This window comes from Bos grunniens, chromosome 8 (assembly GCF_055505025.1).
Source record: "Bos grunniens cultivar Pamir isolate PY7600 chromosome 8, Bosgru_T2T1.0, whole genome shotgun sequence".
Classification (NCBI taxonomy): domain Eukaryota; kingdom Metazoa; phylum Chordata; class Mammalia; order Artiodactyla; family Bovidae; genus Bos; species Bos grunniens.
The window spans coordinates 92,378,583-92,400,247 of record NC_141172.1 but is presented as its reverse complement, the minus strand read 5'-3'; positions in this window follow the sequence as shown (position 1 = coordinate 92,400,247).

Sequence of the window (21,665 nt, the reverse complement as noted above, 5' to 3'; positions counted from 1 at the left end):
AATATGTTTGGTTCTAGTAATCTGGAAAAGTTTTTAGGTTGTCTTATGTATGATAAAAATCATATCATTGGTTATCTTGAGGAAACAATTGTTTCTATATCAGAGTTCTGTGGATTCTAAGATATTTCATGACTCAGAAAAGCAAGTTTACTTTAGCCCTTTTGATAAAAATAAATCTCATACTTCCTTTGGAAAGACCAATTTGCATAATTTGGAGAGCCTGCCTCAGCATGTATTTTGTTCATCTCTGATAATTCTGGTTTACATTCAGCCCACCATGGATTGCTTCCCCGGTATCTCAGCTGCTACAGAACTTGCCTGCAATTCAGGAGACCCCAGTTTGATTCCTGGGTTGGGAAGGTCCCATGCAGAAGGGATAGTTTGCCCACTCCAGTACTCTTGGGCTTCCCTGGTGGCTCAGATGGTAGTGAATCCAACTGCAATGTGGGAGACCTGGGTTTGATCCCTGAATTGGGAAGATCCTCTGGAGGATCTTCTCAGAAAGTCGAAAGAGAATATTCTCTTCTCAGGAGAATACTGGAGGCAATCCACTCCAATATTCTTGCCTGGAGAATCCCCATGGACAGAGGAGCCTGGTGGGCTACAGTCCATGGTATCACAAAGAGTCAGACAGGACTGAGCAACTAAGCACACAGCACCATGGATAGAAACACATTACAAATGATATATTAAAGTTCATTATACTGTATTGATGTTTTTCTTACTAACGCATATATATGGAATTTAGAAAGATGGTAATGATAACCCTGTATGCGAGACAGCAAAAGAGACACTGATGTATAGAACAGTCTTTTGGACTCTGTGGGAGGGGGGATGATTTGGGAGAATGGCATTGAAACATGTATAATATCATATAAGAAACGAATTGCCAGTCCAGGTTTGATGAAGGATACAGGATGCTTGGGACTGGTGCACTGGGATGACCCAGAGGGATGGTATGGGGAGGGAGGTGGGAAGGGGGTTCAGGATTGGGAACACGTGTACACCCGTGGCAGATTCATGTTGATGTATGGCAAAACCAATGCAATATTGTAAATTAATTAGCCTCTAATTAAAATAAATAAATAAAAAAAATAAAGTTCATTATATATCCTTTGTATGGCCAATTTTGGGGCTTCCTCTGTGGCTCAGCAGTAAAGAATCCACCGTATTTATTTGGCACCATTGAGAAAGTGTTGTAGTATTTTATTCAATGTTCTTAGTATTGCTGGTTCCAAAGCCAAAGGTGGCTCTGGGGACTTCACCTGCGGCAGTTTGAAGATCATCATTCTTGTGTTCTGCCATTGACATGATTCAGCTCCATTTTGTTTATTTCTTTCTGGCATGCTGCCAACAAGCATGTCCTGACTCCCAGGTCAAGTCCTGGGGAACGTATTTTATTTGCTCAGCTAGCTTGGCACTGACTTTTACTCCAAGACACATCTTAGATCATTGATCATCCTACAGCTCAGTCAGCCTTGGTCTACTCTGATGATATAGTTCAGTGTCAATGTCCCCTTCCATACACAGATTTCTTCAGAAAGTAAAGCAATTTACAGGAGGAAATCATATAGTAAATAATGACATAATTTAGTTGAGTGAGCTATCCTTTACCTTACATGAAAATCGTTCATTTAATAAACACAGACTTTCACTGATGCCAAGATCTATGTACATTTCCCCTAAAATCCATTTTATCCTTTAATATCATAGTAATAGAAATCATATTCAATAAACATTTGACACATATGCCTCAAAGATGGAAGAAGTACCTGCAATCTTATCTCGGTTGTCAGTTGGACCCTAAATGTGTGTTTCAAAGCACTGGCAATAGTTTCAGCAAATAACATATTTTCCCCTTTCTTATACTTGAACTCAGTAAATAAACATAATTTGACTCAACCATGGGAAGGAGAAGAGTTGAGTTACCTGGATAAAGAGGTAGTATGTTGATGTCCTGTATTGCACATTCTTAAGATAGAACTCTATGTACTTATTATTAACCCAGGAACAAGATGGTCCAGTAAATTCTTTATTCAGGCATCTAATACACTGCAAGATTCTCTCTCTCTCTCTCTCTTTTTTTTTTCATAATAAAAAAACTTTCAGTTGCTTCTGACCCAACCTGTGGCTGAGACTCAAATTTGTTCCACAAAAGAAACATCTTCGTAAGTTGTATACATTTGGAAAACTAGATGGTTCATGAGGGTAAATATTACAGAGCTTAAAAAAAAAAAAAAAACTAAGAAGAAGCATAAACATGAGGTACTTCTATAACCAGTATGGAGAGATTGGGGTTGATTTAACCACATTCTTACACCAAAATAATGATATTCATTCTGTTAGAGTTACATTGCTCTTCGATTTATAGAAGAAATTTACTAATGTGAAACTGTTATAAATTCTTCACCATCATGGTCAACTCATTTTAAAAACATAGGTGATGTCTCTTAAGATTTGTAAATTTGATCACACATTCATCACAAAATGGGACTCTTATATTCCTTTTATTTGTCCTTGTATTATGAGTATTAATATAGATGTCATAGTCACTTTTTAGTGACTAGTGGCTAAAAATTATTAGCCACTTTTTAAAGTAATGAAACAAAGCTTAGAGAAATTAAACAGTCTGTCTGTAGTTTTGCAGCACAGTGCTTGTATTCAGGGCATATTTGTTGAATAAATGAACAAATATTTATGTATCAGAGTTGTGATTTAAAGCAAGGCCCAACTGTATAAGATTCACGCTCTTCAACTGTAACTTACAGTTGACATTTTGTATTCTAAGATATTTCTCTGTGTTCCTTAAGATTGATAATTACCATTAGGATTGCTCTTCCATTTAATTCACAGGATCTTCAGACATTGGCATTTTTTCCCACAAGGTATCTGCTCATATCCAGTATGGGAAATTTTGCATACATGAATAAAGTCATGAATTTCATTTCAAAACTGCCATTAAAATCATCAAGAATGTCTGAAGTCTAAAATGTGCCAGTGAACATTTAGGGAAAATATCAAAGTAAGCCTTTTGGAGCAATAACTTCATGAATAAGGAACATATTTAAAAGCATACTCTAATTTATAAATGGTTAGAATTATCATGTACTTCCCAAATATTATGTGGTTATTTGAATATAGCATTAATCATATCAAACAACTGGAGAAAACCATAGGGATATTTGCTTCTGCTTTTGGTTCTACACATGCTAATCTTTAGAGTTTATCTCTTGAATTAGTGATTTTGAAATCACTTTGACATTTGCAACGATTAGAAACTGCAAGAGAGTTTTGTGAAAATTAATACAAAAAATATTTGTGTGGTGATCAATAAAGTCATATATCATCTCACCTTTCTTGATTTCACTTGAAGGTGGGACCCCAGACCCATTATATCTGTGCAACAGCAAAAGAGAAATTTCTCAAAGGGGATTTATTGTGTGCTGAGTGGTATCTGGCAATCTTTTTGTGTGTTTTTTGGAGCATTTTATCACTGTGGTTAAGAGCAAAAAGAGATCTGATTTTTGTAATGATAGTTTCTCTTCTTTCCAACAAGTCAATAAAGAGTAAAAATGAACTTACATATACACATATATCGGTGGCTCAGTAAAGAATCCATGTGCAATACAGGAGAACACCTGCAATGCAGGAGATGGGGTTCAATCCCTAGATAGAAGGCTCCAGGGGAAGGATTCCCCTGGAGAAGGAAATGGCAACCCACTTCCATATTTCTGCCTGGGAAATTCCATGGACAGAGGAGCCTGACGGGTTATAGTCCATGGGGTTGCAAGAGTCAGACATGACTTAGGAACTAAACCCACCACAACCACCACCTTACAAGAGAAAAAAAAAAAAGAAAGAGAGAGAGAAATAATTAAGATGTAATACAAGAATCAAAATTTTTGGGTTTGGGCAGAAACTGTAAGTAGGAGACTATTCTTTTGATGGGCACCACCACCCCTGCCCCCCGACATATCCATTTAATCCCCAACAGATTCCATTCTCAGTGAATATGTTACCAATTAGTTTACTAGATGATTACTAGTTACCATTCATTGTCCTTGTGGGATTATAGCTACTCAACATTTATCTTCCTTTCTCACACATTTAAGAGGGACTATATTATTGGATATCATCCAATAGAATATGAGTTGTCCTGGCCAAGAAAATGGATTTTAAGCATTGGAAGAGGAAAGGTCCTAGGGGTCCTCATTACTGAACATATATTTTATAAATATCAATAAAATTTGATTCTTCTGTTGGAAGTAGATAAAAACAAGGAGGAGACCCACTGTAGACATGAACAAGTAGAAAGAATCAAGACTCCATGTGGTTGAGCTTGAATTCAAATATGGGTGGTATTCATTCTCCAGAATGTTCAAGCCCTGGGTTGGGAAGATCCCCTGGCGTAGGGCATGGCAACCAACTCCAGTATTCATGCCTGGAGAATCCCCATGGGTAGAGAAGTCTGGCAGGCTAAAGTCCACAAGATAGTGAAGAGTCCGACAAGACTGAGTGACTAAGCACACAGCACAGCAAACTTTATTATTTATTTATTTTTTTATGTTCCAAATACTTGGCTAAGTATTTATAAAGATTATATAATTTAATCCTTACAACAGACTTATTAGAGGTAAGAGATATTAAAAGAATTTTAAAAATGTGCCTGAGTAGAAGAAAGAATCTAACAGAAATTCCAGACAGAATTAACAGAATGGGTACAGGATCAGGTTTTAGGCACCTGCATGAATCAAAGTTTTGATAGATAATTAGAAAGAACAGATATAAAAATATAATTCCCCAACACTTTTTGTATGTTTTAAGCTTAGCTATTTAACTATATTATTCAGATAATTTTGGAACTGATATATAATAGAGTAGATAATAACAAATTCATCTGAAACTTTGGAATTCTTTGACACATTAAGCTTTCTCTTTAATAAGTATGGCTCAGGCAAAAGTTTGGAACCAGAAAATTAGTACAGTGAAATCTTTGCTAATTCTCATGTTCTATTACTCTTCCCCACCGACTCGAGGGACGTTAGTTTGAGTGAACTCTGGGAGATGGTGATGGACAGGGAGGCCTGGCGTGCTGCGATTCATGGGGTCACAAAGAGTCGGACACGACTTAGTGACTGAACTGAATTGAATCTGTCAAAACATCTTAAAATCAAATTTCAAGAGTTTCTTTGGAAGGTTTTCAGTGCTGATACATTCTCTGCTGTGTTCTTGATACCTGTGAGAGTGGTGAATTATTGAATAAAATGAGGTGCCGACACCCACTGATCTGTTGAAAGAGCCATCCTCAAATACAGATAATTACCATACAGAAGCAGACTTCCCAGTTGGTGCTAGGACCCTGTCTGCCAATGCAGGAGATTTAAAAGATGTGGGTTCAGTCCCTGGGTCAGAAAGATCCCCTGGAGAAGGGCATATCAACCTACTCCAAAATTTTTGCCTGGCGAATCCACTGGACAGAGGAGCCTAGTGAGCTGCAGTCCATGGGGTCACAAAGAGTCAGATATAACTAGTGAGTAAGCACAGCACAGCGCCATACAGAGACATAGAAATCGCACATTGAATACTGTAACATAAGAGTGAAGAATGTATGAATTTCATCTTAGGGAGTAAAAGTATTGTCAGAAGATTCTACCAGCTGAATATGATAGTTTGTTGTTTAATCACTAAGTCATGTCCAATGCATTTGAGACTCCCATGGACTGTAGCCCATCAGACTCCTTTGTCTGTGGAGTTTCTAGGCAAGAATATTGGAGTGGGTTGCCGTTTCCTCCTATAGGGGGTCTTCCCAACCCGGGGATCAAACGTGTGTCTTCTGTATTGGCAGGCAGGTCATTTTCTGCTGAGCCACCAGGGAAGCCTGAATATGACAGTTACCCTGTTTAAATTGTACATTTGTACCCTTTGAAGAAGGCAGGTATAAGAAGGCAATAACAAACTTGCACTCTTATTACTTTTAATAAATATATTTTCAATTCCCTCTAAGTATACTTATTTCTCATTCAAATATCTTTAGGATGTAGATGTGAGACTACGATGCTTATTGATAAATTATAAGATTTGTGAAGGTCACTCAGTTGTGTTCGACTCTTTGCGACCCATGGACTATACAGTCCATGGAATTCTCCAGGCCAGAATACTGGAGTGGTAGCCTTTCCCTTCTTCAGGAGATTTACCTGACCCAGGGATCTAACCCAGGTCTCCCACATTTCAGGCAGATTCTTTACCAACTGAGCCACAAGGGAAGCCCAAGAAGACTGGAGTGGGTAGCCTATCCCTTCTCCAGGAAATCTTCCCAACCACGGAACTGAAACGGGGTCTCCTGCATTGCAGGTGGATTCTTTACCAACTGAGCTATAAGGGAAGCCTTCTACAAGAAAGAGAAAACTGCCCTCATCTGACTTATCAGCATAAAAGGCCCGATCTACCTATCTGGCTATTATTTTTTCAGTGTCTTGATTTGCCTTCCCTTGTACTTTCTCCCCTACTACCACTAGCACCATTTTAAAAATAAATAAACATGTAGAAGTCACAAATAGGGCAAGTTATGTAAAATATGTATTCCTTGTGAGGTTTTCAAGTCATTCCCTCCTAAGTGGGTGGCGGATGCCTCCCAAGGCTTTCTGGCTTTTTCTTTTCATCATCCTCCTTAGTTGTGTCCCAAAATCTCTCTATAGTTTTAAATGGGAGAGGAAAGCTGTGGTACTCTCCTGGCCTTAACAAATTAATTTTTTTAATGATATTTCCTCTACTTTCATTGTTATATGTGGGAACTGTCCTAGAATCTTAACTATTTTTTCCTTAAAATTGTATTTGCTACAATTGTCATTCCTTATAATCAAGTATTCAATGCATGCTTCAGAAAGGTGGTTTAAGTAGGCAAACTTTAAGGCTCTTTCCAACCCCAACATTATTTAATTCCATATGATTTTCTCTGAAAAGGAAGAACTCCAGGGGATTGCGTGGAGGGGTTGGTGGGTGGGAAAGCTTTTACAATTAATTCCCATTAATTTTCTCTGGGTAAGTGCAATGTCAGAAAATGATGACTGAACTAATCTGTATCCTAAAGGAAGGAAAAGGAAGTAATGTTTTCATGCTTCAGTGAAAAATTATGACCTAGTTTTAAAATGGATATAGTAGAATGTTACCAAGATAATTACAGTGTTTACAATAAAATTTCTCTGTAAATATCTCATTTGCATATAGTTTTTTTTCCCCAACATAGACTAATGTTAACAGCTTACTTACATGCTTTCTTAAATATCTCTAAATAATTTATCACTTAAGGGAAAGTACGACAATTTAGTATTTGACCTGCTTTTAATGTAGAAGCAAACCATTGACTGAGCTAAAGATTTAATATTGGTTCATTTACTTTTGAGATAAAAGATAAGCTATTTCTTTCCATCTACACCTTCTTCAATTTCCTAATTTTAAAAACATAGATAATAATTAGAATGTTTTTATTTCTCAGAAATGTTTGAAAGTTAGAGGGCTAGTTGTTCTTTTCACATTCCATACACAAATACACATACACATCACACACCTAAATGGTATATATTAGGGACACTTTTTTTTTAATTGCACAAAAGCATTGAAGAAACAAGGTGCATTAAAATATGAGGTCATGTTTTTAAATCATTCGCATTTGAAGGAATTTTAGGAGCAAAATAGAGTTCATGTTTCTTGATAGTTCTTTAATAATCTCTGTATCACCTGGAGACTTGCTACTATAGACCTGCAGCCTAGGAATAGATAGATGTAGATATATCCATCTCCAGGGTCACAACACAACTTCTGATTAAGCTCTAGGAAACAAGTTACTCTTTTTTTCACACTGTTGTAAGAATCACTGCTGTAATATCCTATTTTTTTGGTTTCAAAGATTGTGCCCTCCGGAGTTTTGAGAGAAGTCTTACTAATATAAGTGTTTTTTCTGTGGAATACAGCTTTTGTCAGATCCTCAGGTCACTTTCAAAACTCCTATATATTTAAAAATTACCCTGCTAGTGAAAAGTATATGGAATGAAAATGATACTTAGCTGGATTTGGTTCCAGGGCCTGCTGTTACTACCTATGCAAGTTTAGGAAAATTATTTAACACACCTATGAGTCACTCATCTCACACGATAGTAAAGTAATGCTCAAAATTCTCCAAGCCAGGCTTCAGCAATATGTGAACCGTGAATTTCCAGATGCTCAAGCTGGTTTTAGATAAGGCAGAGGAACCAGAGATCAAATTGCCAACATCCGCTGGATCATGGAAAAAGCAAGAGTTCCAGAAAAACATCTATTTCTGCTTTATTGACTATGCCAAAGCCTTTGACTGTGTGGATCACAATAAACTGTGGAAAATTCTGAAAAAGATTGGAATACCAGACCACCTGACCTGCCTCTTGAGAAACCTATATGCAGGTCAGGAAGCAATAGTTAGAACTGGACATGGAACAACAGAGTGTTCCAAATAGGAAAAGGAGTACGTCAAGGCTGTATTTTATCACCCTGCTTATTGAACTTATATGCAGAGTACATCATGTTATTTTTCTATGGACCCAGGGTAGGAGTGGGGCTGATGGTTTCCAGATGATTCAAGTGCAATAAAATCCCTGCTCCTCCAAGAATCTAATACTCCAACTAACCTGACAGGAAGTGGAGTTCAGGCACCGATGTGAGCAATGGTGAGTGTCCATTAATAGAGATGAAGCTTTGCTTACTTGCTTGCCTGCCGCTTACCTCCTGCTGTGAGGCTTGTTTCCTAACAGTCCATGGACCAGTACCAGTTCACGGCCCCGGGACTGAGAATCCCTGGTCTAAAATAATAGAATTAAATAGTTAGAACAGATTCCTTTTGACTCACGGAGCCTAAAATATTATGTGGCTCTTCGCAGAAAAAAAAAAAAAAAAAAAAGTTTGCTGACTCCTGATTAAGAATATAGGAACTCATGCCATAAATACCTTCTACTTCTCTGTGAAACTATTGTCATATTGTTTTGCTTGTAAAGCAATTTCTTCACTGATTAAGCTTCAATTATGCATAGACTTAGGAGTATGGGACTTTAGCAAGTTAGCAGTGTTTAGTTATCTAGTCTTTTTGAGTCATATGGCACACATCTTCCTTTAAGGGAAAAATGGACTACATCCTTGGTCTTCAATCTTACAGAAGAGAATAAAGATAGGTCGGTACAGCATGAAAAACATGATTTATACATTGCTGCTGGTACTTGGAGCCCATGGAACTGATCTCAGTCATTCAAATGCCAGTCATATCCCCTCTCTCTTGACATTCACAACTCCAGCAAAGTAACTCTTTTTATTATGTAACATTAACATAATAAACTTATTCATTTAAATGAATACAGTTTGTCTCAAGCCCTCAAATTCCCTGCATTGGGAAAGTTAAGTCTTAGCCTCTGAACCACCAGGGAAGTCCCACTTACTTGTTTCCTAATCCAAGAAAATGATATTTAAGGATTGTTCTCATATGGGTACATTTAAAAGACTTAGCCATCCTCTTTATCAGAAGTCTATTTCCTTGGATTCTGTGAAAATAGCAACAATATTAAATTTTTCCAAAACACTAATTAATAATTTATTTTGTGTCAGGTACTATTCAAAAAACTACTAATGCAATGACCAGTAAACCAGGTCCCCATGCGTAGACAGCTCATAACAACCACCACTGCCATGTTTATTCCTCTAGCATTTCAGTTCAGTTCAGTTCAGTCGCTCATGCAATGATATGGACTGCAGCATGCCAGGCTTCCCTGTCCATTACCAACTCCTGGAACTTACTCAAATTCATGTCCATAGAGTTGGTAATGCTATCCAACCATCTCATCCTCTATCGTCCCCTTCTCCTCCTGCCTTCAATCTTCCTCAGCGCCAGGGTCTTTTTAAATGAGTCAAAGTATTGGAATTTCAGCTTCAACATCTGTCCTTCCAATGACTATTCAGGGATGATTTCCTTTAGGATGGACCGGTTAGATCTCCTTGTTGTCCAAGGGACACTCAAGAGTTTCCTCCAACACCACAGTTCAAAAGCATCAATTCTTTGGTGCTCAGATTTCTTCACAGTCCAACTCTCACATCCATTCAAGACAACTGGAAAACCATAACTTTGACTAGATGGGTGATTGTTAGCTAAGTAAATGGCTCTGCTTTTTAATAAAGCTGTCTAGGTTAGTCATAGTTTTTCTTCCAAGGAGCAAGCGTCTTTTAATTTCATGGCTGCAGTCACCATCTGCAGTGATTTGGGAGCCAAAAAAAAAAAAAAAGTCTGTCACTGTTTCCATTGTTTCCCCATCTATTTGCCATGAAGTGATGGGACCGGGTGCCCTGATCTTAGCTTTCAGAATGTTGACCTTTAAGCCAACTTTTTCACTCTTCTCTTTCACTTTCATCAAGAGGCTCTAGTTCTTTGCTTTCTGCCATAAGGGTGGTGTCATCTGCATATCTGAGGTTATTGATAATTCTCCCAGCAATCTTGATTCCAGCTTGTGCTTCATCTAGCCTGACAGTTCTTATGATGCACTCTGCACATAAGTTAAATGAGCAGGCTGACAATATACAGCATTAATTTACTGCTTTACCAATTTGGAACCAGTCTGTGGTTCCATGTTCAGTTCTAACTGTTGCTTTCTGACCTGTATACCGATTTCTCAAGAGGCAGGTCAGGTGGTCTGGTATTCCCATCTCTAAGCATTTTCTACAGTTTGTTGTGATCCAAACACTGAAAGGCTTTGGCATAGTCAATAAAGCAGAAGTAGATGTTTTTCTGGAATTCTCTTGCTTTTTTGATGATCCAACACAATTGGCAATTTGATCTCTGGTTCCTCTGCCTTTTCTAAATCCAGCTTGAACATCTGGAATTTCACAGTTCACGTACCTTTGAAGCATGGCATGAGGAATTTTGAGCATTACTTTACTAGTGTGTGAGATGAGTGCAATTGTGTAGTAGTTTGAGCATTCTTTAGCATTGCCTTCGTTTGGGATTGGAATGAAAACTGACCTTTTCCAGTCCTGTGGCCACTGTTGAGTTTTCCAAATTTGCTGGTATACTGATTGTAACACTTTCACAACATCATCTTTTAGGACTTGAGATATCTCAACTGAAATTCCATCACTTCCACTAGCTTTGTTCGTAGTGATGCTTCCTAAGGCCCACTTGATTTCAGATTCCAGGGTGTCTGGCTCTAGGTGAGTGATCATATCATCGTGGTTATCTGGGTCATGAATATCTTATGTGTATAGTTCTTCTGTATATTCTTGCCACCTCTTCTTAATATCTTCTGCTTCTGTTATGTCCATACCATTTCTGTCCTTTATGGTGCCCATCTTTGCATCAAATCTTCCCTTGGTATCTCTAATTTTCTTGAAGAGGTCTCTAGTCTTTCTCATTCTATTGTTTTCCTCTATTTCTTTTCATTGATCACTGAGGATGGCTTTTTTTTATCTCTCTTTGCTATTCTTTAGAACTCTGATTTCAAATGGGTTTATATTTCCTTTTCTCCTTTGCCTTTCACTTTTCTTCTTTTCTCAGCTATTTGTAAGGCCTCCTCAGACAACCATTTTGCCTATTTGCATTTTTTTTTCTTGGGGATGGTCTTGATCACTGCCTCCTCTACAATGTCACAGGCCTCCATCCATAGCTCTTCAGGTGCTCTGTTTATCAGATCTAATCCTGTGAATCTATTTGTAACTTCCATTGTATAATCATAAGAAATTTGATTTAGGCCATACCTGAATGGTCTAGTGATTTGCCCTACTTTCTTCAATTTAAGTCTGAATTTGGCAATAAGGAGTTCATGATCTGAGCCATAGTCAGCTTCCCATCTTGTTTTTGCTAACTGTATAGAGCTTCTCCATTTTTGGCTGCAAAGAATATAATCAATCTGATTTGGGTATTAACCATCTGGTGATGTACATGTGTAGAGTCTTCTCTTGTGTTGGTGGAAGAGGGTGTTTGCTATGACCAGTGTGTTCTCTTGGCAAAACTGTTAGCCTTTGACCTACTTTGTTTTATACTTCAAGGCCAAATTTGCCTGTTACTCCAGGTATCTCTTGATTTCCTACATTTGCATTCCAGTCTCCTATAATGAAAAAGACATCTTTTGGAGGGTTAGTTCTAGAAGGTCTTGTAGGTCTTCATAGAACCGTTCAGCTTCAGCTTCTTCAGCATTACTGGTCGGGGTGTAGACTTGGATTACTGTGATCTTGAATGGTTTGCCTTGGAAACTAACAGAGATCATTCTGTTGTTTTTGAGATTGCATCCAAGTACTGCATTTTGGACACTTTTGTTGACTATGAGGGCTATTCCATTTCTCCTAAGGGATTCTCACCCACAGTAGTGAATATAATGGTCATCTGAGTTAAATTCACCCATTCCAGTTCATTTTAGTTTGTTTATTCTTAAAATGTTGATGTTCACTCTTGCCATCTCATGTTTGACCACTTCCAATTTGCCTTGATTCATAGATGCAACATTCCATGTTTCTATGCAATATTCTTCTTTATAGCCTTGGACTTTACTTCCATCACCAGTCATATCCACAACTGGATTTTGTTTTTTGTTTTGGTTCCATCTCTTCATTCTTTCTGGAGTTATTCCCCACTGATCTCTAGTAGCACATTGGACACCTACCAACCTTGGGAGTTCATCTTTCAGTGTCTTAACTGTTTACCTTTTCATACTGTTCATGGAATTCTCATGGCAAGAATACTGACATGGTTTGCATTCCCTTCTGCAGTGGACAATGTTTTGTCAGAACTCTCCACCACATCTCTTCTGTCTTGGTGTCCCTACATGGCTTGGCTCATTGTTCCATTGAGTTAGACAAGGCTGTGGTCCTTGTGATCAGATTGGTTAGTTTTCTGTGATTGTGGTTTTCATTCTGTCTGCCCTCTGATGGAGAAGGATAAGAGGCTTATGGAAGCTTCCTGTTGGGAGAGACTGACTGAGGGGGATACTGGGTCTTGTTCTGATTTGTGGAGACATGCTCGGTAAATCTTTAATTATTATCTCTATATTTAATTATTATCTCTATTTTACAGAGGAATAATTTAAGTTATGAGAAGTTAATTAACTTGGCTAAGGCTTAACAACTAATTATTAAGTCACAAGGTCTGGATCATGATCTATCTAATACCAAGTCCATGCATTTAATTTTCTTTTTGCAAAAGCATTCTCTATTTTTTATTCTCAGTTTTCTGGCATATATAAAGATTTGCCTGTAGCATGATCACTATTAGCTTCTATACTTTGCATATGCTGTTTCTGCTATTTTGAATAATATTTTTTCCAGCTATTTATATGCTTAGTTGTAACTTACTTTATGTCTTCTTCTGAATATCCTACAATGGTGACTCTCCCATGTGTTCCTATGTCCTTCAAAAGAACTTTCACTAACTGTAGGATTTACTAAAGGACAACTTAATGGTCTGTTTATTAATCTCTATTCCTGCAATACACTGTGATTGATAACTGCAATGGCTGACACTTACTGAAGTACTTTGGTTTTCAATGAGTGGATGATTTTTTTTTTCAAGTAGTATTACCCTCTCATATTTTCAAAATACCTTCTTAATTGACTTAACCTTTCTTTCTAACCATTTTTTCAATAGTATTTAAATCTGTCTGTGCTCCTACAAGGATTTCTTTTTCACCTTCCATAAAATATTCTTTCCATACCTAGTCCAGCTCTTGAAATCTTACCCTTTAAGACTTTTCTCAGATGTGAACTCTGCTATGAATCCTTTTGTAGCCCTCCATTGTTTATGCAGGTGGAAACATGTTGTTAAGTCTTATCTTTTATTTCCTCTGGTTCCTTTTCTAAATAGTGAAGTCTTATATTCAACCTTAGGGCTTACCCAGTGGCTCAGTGGTAAAAGAACCCACCTAAATGCAGGAGCCGCAGGAGACCCAGGTTCGATCCCTGGGTTGGAAAGATTCCCTGGAGGAGGGCAGAGCAACCCACTCCAGCATTCTTGCCTGGAGAATCCCAGGAACAGAGGAGTCTGGTGGGCTACAGTCCATAGGGTCACAAAGAGTCAGACACGACTGAAGCAACTTAGCACACACACAGATATTCACCCTTATGTAATATCCAAAGTCCTTAACATAATCATTGAACTACTTTCTTAATAAATCATAACTACAATTATCTCTCAGAATCTTTAGTACATCAGTTCAGTTCAATTCAGTTCAGTCACTCAGTCATGTCTGACTCTTTACAACCTCATGGATTGCAGCACGCCAAGCCTCCCTGTCCATCACCAACTCCCGGAGTTCACTCAAACTCATGGCCATCGACTCAGTGATGCCATCCAGCCATCTCATCCTCTGTTGTCCCCTTCTCCTCCTGCTCCCAATCCCTCCCACCATCAGGGTCTTTTCCAATGAGTCAACTCTTCGCATGAGATGGCCAAAGTACTGGAGTTTCAGCTTTAGCATCAGTCCTTCCAATGAACACCCAGGACTGATCTCCTTTAGGATGGACTGGTTGGATCTCCTTGCAGTCCAAGGGACTCTCAAGAGTCTTCTCCAATGCCACAGTTCAAAAGCATCAGTTCTTTGGTGCTCAGCCTTCTTCACAGTCCAACTCTCACATCCATACATGGCCACTGGAAAAACCATAACCTTGACTAGATGGACCTTCATTAGCAAAGTAATGTCTCTGCCTTTTAATATGCTCTCTAGGTTGGTCATAACTTTCCTTCCAAGGTGTAAGCGTCTTTTAATTTCATGGCTGCGATCACCATCTGCAGTGATTTTGGAGCCCAAGAAAATAAAGCCTGACACTGTTTCCATTGTTTCCCCATTTGTTTCCCTGAAGTGATGGGACCAGATGCCATGATCTTAGTTTTCTGAATGTTGAGTTTTAAGTCAACTTTTTCACTCTCCTCTTTCACTTTCATCAAGAAGCTTTTTAGTTCCTCTTCACTTTCTGCCATAAGGGTGGTGTCATCTGCATATCTGAGGCTTTGAAATACTTACACAAGCTAATTTTAATTTTGTGACTGCAAAAAATATTTTCCCAAATATTTTTAAATGCTCTCAGACTCTAGCTTGCTAACCTACCAAACATTTTTTTGTGATGGTTATTTTGCTCTGTGTATCATTAAAAGATGTTTATATTACTTAAAGAAACATGGTAGAAAGATGGTTTATCATTTTGCAGAAATTCATCACTAATTAGTAAAAATTAACCACTTTTTTGAGATTGGCAAATTATTTCCAGTTGTTTACAGAGAAACAATGCCAATATTCATGTCTGGGTGAATGGAATAAATGATTCATATATAAATAAATGTTATTTTCAGTTGTGGAAGACTTTGTCCTTTCCAGCATAGGTGTACATACACTGAAATATTTAATAAAGAATTTTAAGTATATTGAAAAAAGAAAAACTGTAAGTTCCAAGTAAGTTAGTATCAAGGATAACTTTCTTGAATCACTTTTTTTTAAGATCTTTATATAGAAATTAGGCAATATTTAGTAGACTTTGGATCACACTCAGCATTCATTTTGCTCATATAAAATCTTTATTATTCAATATTATGATATTACCTTCACAAGTTATAAAAAAAATAAAATTTTGTTCACTTTCTTCTTGTTTGTAGAAGACTAATTTAGGAAGTTTTGAGGGTTGGCACAAGGGAAAAGGCAAGCATAAATCGTGGTTAGAGAGTAATGTTTTAGAATCAAATTGTTTTGTATCCAGTCCCTCTTCTGTAGTGTACTAGCTGTATAATACTCAATTTTTAAATTTTTATATTATTTATGTTATCTATAAAATAGAGATACCAAAGCTAGATCTTTATGATATTAAGAGACTCAAATGAAGGAATGCATATAAAGTACAAATATCTGGTAACAAGTACGTTCTCAAAAACATTAGGCAAAATTGTTATTAGCACTGCTGTTATTTTTATCACCATTATTACAAATGTTACAGTTTGCAGTTGTCCTTTAACTAATGGTTGCTGATTATATTTTGTTTTGGCTAATTTAATATTCTGAATACAGAGCTTAAATAAATTATATTCAGTAATCAAATGTTGTTGCTGTTGCTCAGTTGCTAAGTCATGTCCGACTCACTGTGACCCCATGGACTGTAGCCTGCCAGATTCCTCTGTCCATGGGATTTCCCAGGCAAGAGTATTGGAGTGGGTTGCCACTTCCTTCCTGGACCAGAGATCCAACTCGTGTCTCTTGCATTAGCAGGTGGATTTTTGCCACTGAGCCACCAAAGTAACCCAATTGATTGAGTAATAACATTTAAACGTATGAAATGAGAATTACCTGCTGATTTACTTATAGAAATACCTTAAGAATGGTGTCATGGTTCTATGTCAGAGTGAGACTGAAACACATCTCATAGGTAGATACGTCTTGTAGATTTTATTTGCTTATTTTCAAAAATTCTAATGATAAAACCAGTGATAAAGTGAACTTTAAAGATGATATGACAGTAATTAATTGTATCAAATATATCATACCAATACATGATGCTATTAGTAGGGGAAATGTGTATAAGGGAGAGACAGTCTCTGTACTGTGCTCAATTTTTCTGCAAATTTAAAGCTGTTATACATATAAAGTCTATTAATTCACTATAAAAATTATTTCAGAAATGTGTGGTAAATTTCATAATGTAAATGAAGAAACTTAAATGTATCCAATATACTTCAAGAAAAAATAGACCTTTAATGACTCCTTCTTTTAGAAAATAACTCAGAGAGATAAATAATTCAAAATTATTTATTTTGTAATGATTTCAATAAAGTGAAAGTATATAGTCATTTGTATATTTATTTACTTACTTGCTTTATTATTTTTTTTCTTTAATTTTTGGCCTCATCCCATGGCTATCTTGCCTATTACAATACCAAATATTAATACCAGCAATAGTAATAACAATAATTATAGTTGAAATTGATAGCTTTATAAAGTTATGCCTGATAAAATGATATGAAAGCCAGGACCTGATATTAACTACCAAGAGTTTGGAAAATTCTATTTCATTCTAAAATTCTACCTATCACAGTTCTTTGATCCATTTTGTCATCTTAATTCTATTACAGTTTTTATTAAGATTATTGTAAAGGCTTCCTAATTAACTTACTTGCTTCAGTTTCTAATGTGTTATCAGTTTTGCAGATTAAATTATTTCCTTCAAGGCCCTAAAATTCCCTGTAGGAAAAAGTCAAAATACTATAATATCCACAATGATTTTGCATTATTTGATCCAAATCTAATTTCTCTATATGAAATCTCTCACTGTATGTATTTCTTTACAAGACTTATGTAGACCGTGCCTTCTTCCATAACCACAGGGTAAATTTTTTCTCTTTTGCTTTTTTGTTTTTCTGCCTGGCACTTTTCCCCTCACCTCAGAAATGTTAAAATAACCATTTTTTCAGACCAACTAAAACATGTGCTTATTTATGAACCTCTCTTCAGCCAGAAAGAGTTGGTCCTTCCCATTTTCTAATTCTGTGAGACTATTTTACCAGCATATCTAAACTGTCTTCAAGGCGAAAAAAAAAACACCATGATACTTATATTTTTATTTACCAATACCACTTACCAGTATTTAGTCTGACACATAACAGATACTCAATAAACATTTTTAGTAAAAGTATGTAAGCATAATAAATAAACAGCCAGGTAATGTAACTGTCTCTCCACAAGTTTATAAATAGATCTATTTTTGAACTTTAGAGTACAATCCAATGTTGTGATTTTCAATTGTAAATTTTGATTAAGTTCCAGTCCCAATTTTCAGTTTAAGAGCACTGATTGTCATTTCTACTTAATTTGATTTGGATTTCAGTCTAATTATAAAATAACAAAACTACAATAATTAAGTTTCAATTAGATCAAAAACATTAGTAGAAATATCAATGAAGTTACATTTAAAATACTGTGAGGGCTAAGTAGCTTCTGAATTGTATAGGTGATGACAAATCAATATGTGATGACTGAAATGGAAGGCAGTTGACTGATACTGAAGATCATTTTTTTCTCATGCAACTGTCGACTACTATTAGACATAAAAGGTAAAGAATTAGTATTTAAAGAAATTTTACCAAATGAAAAATACAGACATATTCACAGAAACTCATTTGGCATTACTTAACTATTTATTTTAACCTCAGGTATGAGTCTTTATGATGTACATGCCCCTGGTGACTTTAAATCATCTTAAATGAGACCTTTATAAAGATAGTAAGTGCTTACAGCAGGAGCCTAGTTCCAGAAGGGTCTACAGAAGCACCAACTTTAAACATTTTAAACTAGCAAACTCAGACTTTATTAAGTTTTTGATTATTAACTGCTATTAATAAAAAAATAGAATGAATTCTATTATGCATCTTCAATTTTTAACTTAGATACTCCATAACAGAGCTACTTAATGCTGAAAATACATTATATTTACAGTAAAAATAACTACAACTAACAATATATGTTGGCAAAGTAATGGGCATGAGTTTGAGTAAACTCCGAGAGTTGGTGATGGACAGAGAGGCTTGGCATGCTGCAGTCCATGGGGTCACAGAGTCGGACAAGCCTGAGAGACTGAACTGAACTGATTCACATGTATTTTGGACTTTTCCCTAAATAAAAGTTTTAAAGTAGAATAAATAAGCCATGTACATGAAGAATACATGATCAATCTGTAATTGCAAAATAAAAAATATCCAAATATTCATCGATAGGGCAGTAGTTAAGAAAAGTCCACTTAATAGAATATTACACTTATACTTTTTTAAGTGATAATTTTTAAATAGGTAAAAATCCCTACTATCCAAATATAAGATGAACTAATGCCAATTATTTGATTTTATATATTAATTAACAAGGGAAACAGTAAGTTATTAAAAAGTGATTAAAAGGAGATTCAAGGAACAGGCACTTACATGGACATAAATGGCTTATGTATATAAACTATAGATATGACTGAAATAAAAATAAGCTACTTAAAATGAAAACTGCAATATTTGATATAAGAATAAAATGATATAAGAATTAAATAAAATTTTAACAGTAAATTAAACATTGTAAAAGGAAAAGTAAGTTAATTTGAAATTGTAGCAATAGAAACTACCCAAATTAAAATTCAGAGGGAAAAAAGCTCCAACAGCAACAAAAATGAACTGAGTATCAGTGAGTCTTGTTGAACTGAGTATCAGTATTACTCCTGAGTATTCATTGGAAGGACTGATGCTAAAGCTGAAGCTCCAATACTTTGGCCACCTGACTCATTGGAAAAGACCCTGATGGTGGAAAAGACTGAAGACAGGAAGAGAAAGGGACAACATATGATGAGATGGTTAGATGGCATTACCTGTTGGATGGCCATGAGTTTGAGCAAGCTCCAGGAGTTGGTGATGGACATTCAAGTCTGGCGTGCTGCAGTCCATGGGGTCGCAAAGAGTGGGACACGACTGAACAACTGAACTGAACTGATTAGTGAGTTGTTGGACAATGTCAGATTAGTATAAATGTTCCTGGAGTTTCTAAAAGGAGGAAAGAAGACAAAAATAAATTGAATAAGTGATGAAAAACTTTACCCAGTTTTGAGTAAAACCATGAAAATACGTCTACGCAAAGGTCAAAATACTCCAACCTCAAGAAGCAGAAGGATTATTTAAATTTGTATTGTAAAAATTGTTTTAATAGTAATGAGAATACTACTTCAAGCATAAAAATCTCAAGAACTCATTATCAACAACTCATTATCCTTTAATCTGTTGATGGACTTTTTTTTTTTTTATGTATTTTGGCTATTGTGAATAATGCTGTGATAAACTTGGGCCACATATATCTAGTTGAAATCCTGTTTTCATTTCCTTACATATTTCCCCAGAAGTAGAAATCTGGATGATACCGTGAGTCTATTTTTAATATTTTGAGAAATCGCCATATGCCTTCCATACTAGTCACACTGATTTGCATTTCTAACAATAATGTATAAAGCTTCTCTTTTCACCACATCCTTGATAGCACCTGTTATCTCTTGTCTTCTTGATGGTAGCCATTCATCATGTGTGAGGTGGATGTCTCATTGTTGTCTTGATTTCCATTTTCCTGATGTTTAGTAATGTTGAGCATCTTTTCATATCTCTTGGCCATTTCAATGTCCTTCATGAAGAAATGTTTATTTAATTCTTGTTGTTGTTTAGTTGCTAAGTTGTGTCCAATTTTTTGCGATCTCATAGACCATAGTCCATGGATCCTCTGTCCATGGCATTTCCAAGAGTGCTGGAGTGTGTTGTCATTTCCTTCTTTGGTTTAATTCTTACGTATATTTTTTAATTCGATTGCTTTTTGGTGTTGTTATTGAGTTGACAGTTCTGTATATAAGTTCAGTTCAGTCGCTCAGTCATGTCTGACTCTTTACGACCCATGAACCATAGCACGCAGGCCTCCCTGTCCATCACCAACTCCCGGAATCCACTCAAACCTATGTCCATTGCGTCGGTGATGCCATCCAACCATCTTGTCCTCTGTCGTCCCCTTCTCTTCCTGCCCTCAATCTTTCCCAGCATCAGGGTCTTTTCAAATGAGTCAGCTCTTCACATCAGGTGGCCAAATTATTGGAGTTTCAGCTTCAGCATCAGCCCCTCCAATGAACACCCAGGACTGATCTCCATTAGAATGGACTGGTTGGATCTCCTTGCAGTCCAAGGGACTCTCAAGAGTCTTCTCCAACACCACAGTTCAAAAGCATCGATTCTTAGGTGTTCAGCTTTCTTTATAGTCCAACTCTCACATCCATACACGACTACTGGAAAAACCATAGCCTTGACTAGACAGACCTTTGTTGGCAAAGTAATGTCTCGGCTTTTTAATATGCTGTCTAGGTTGGTCGTAACCTTTCTTCCAAGGAGCAAGCATCTTTTAATTTCATGGCTGCAATCACCATCTGCAGTGATTTTGGAGCCCAGAAAAATAAAGTCAGCCACTGTTTCCACTGTTTCCCCATCTATTTGCCATGAAGTGATGGGACTGGATATTTTGGATTATAATGTCTAATCCAGTATATAATTTGCAAAAATGTCTTCCAATCTCTAGATTGTCTTTTCATTTTGCTAATTGTTCCATTTGCTGTACAGTTCTGAGTTTGATGTAATCCTATTTTTAACTTTTTTCTTTCACTATTTGTGTTTTTGACATAGTGCCCCCAAAATTTATTGCCAAGACCGATAGTGATTAACTTTTCCCCTATGTTTTCTTCTAAGAACTTTATGGTATCATATCTTTTGTGCTTAAGTCTTTGATTTATTCCCAGTTAATTTTTGTGCATAGTGTGAGATAGGGGCCCCATTTCATTGCTTGTGGATGTTTCTCCAGTTTTCTGAACACCGTTCCTTGAAGAGACTATCTTTCTCCCATTGGTTGTCCTTGTTTCCTTCATCAAAGTGACTGTGTATGCCTGGATTTAATTGTGGGCTCTCTATTCTTCTCCAGTGGTTGATGCATCTATTTTTGTGACAGAAACATACTATTTTTATTATTATGGCTTTGCAGTGTAGTTTGCTATCTAGAAATGTGATGCCTCCAGCTTTGTTCTTTTTCCTCAGAATTGCTTTGGCTCTTCAGGATCTTTTATGGTTTAATGCAAATTTTAGAATTATTTCT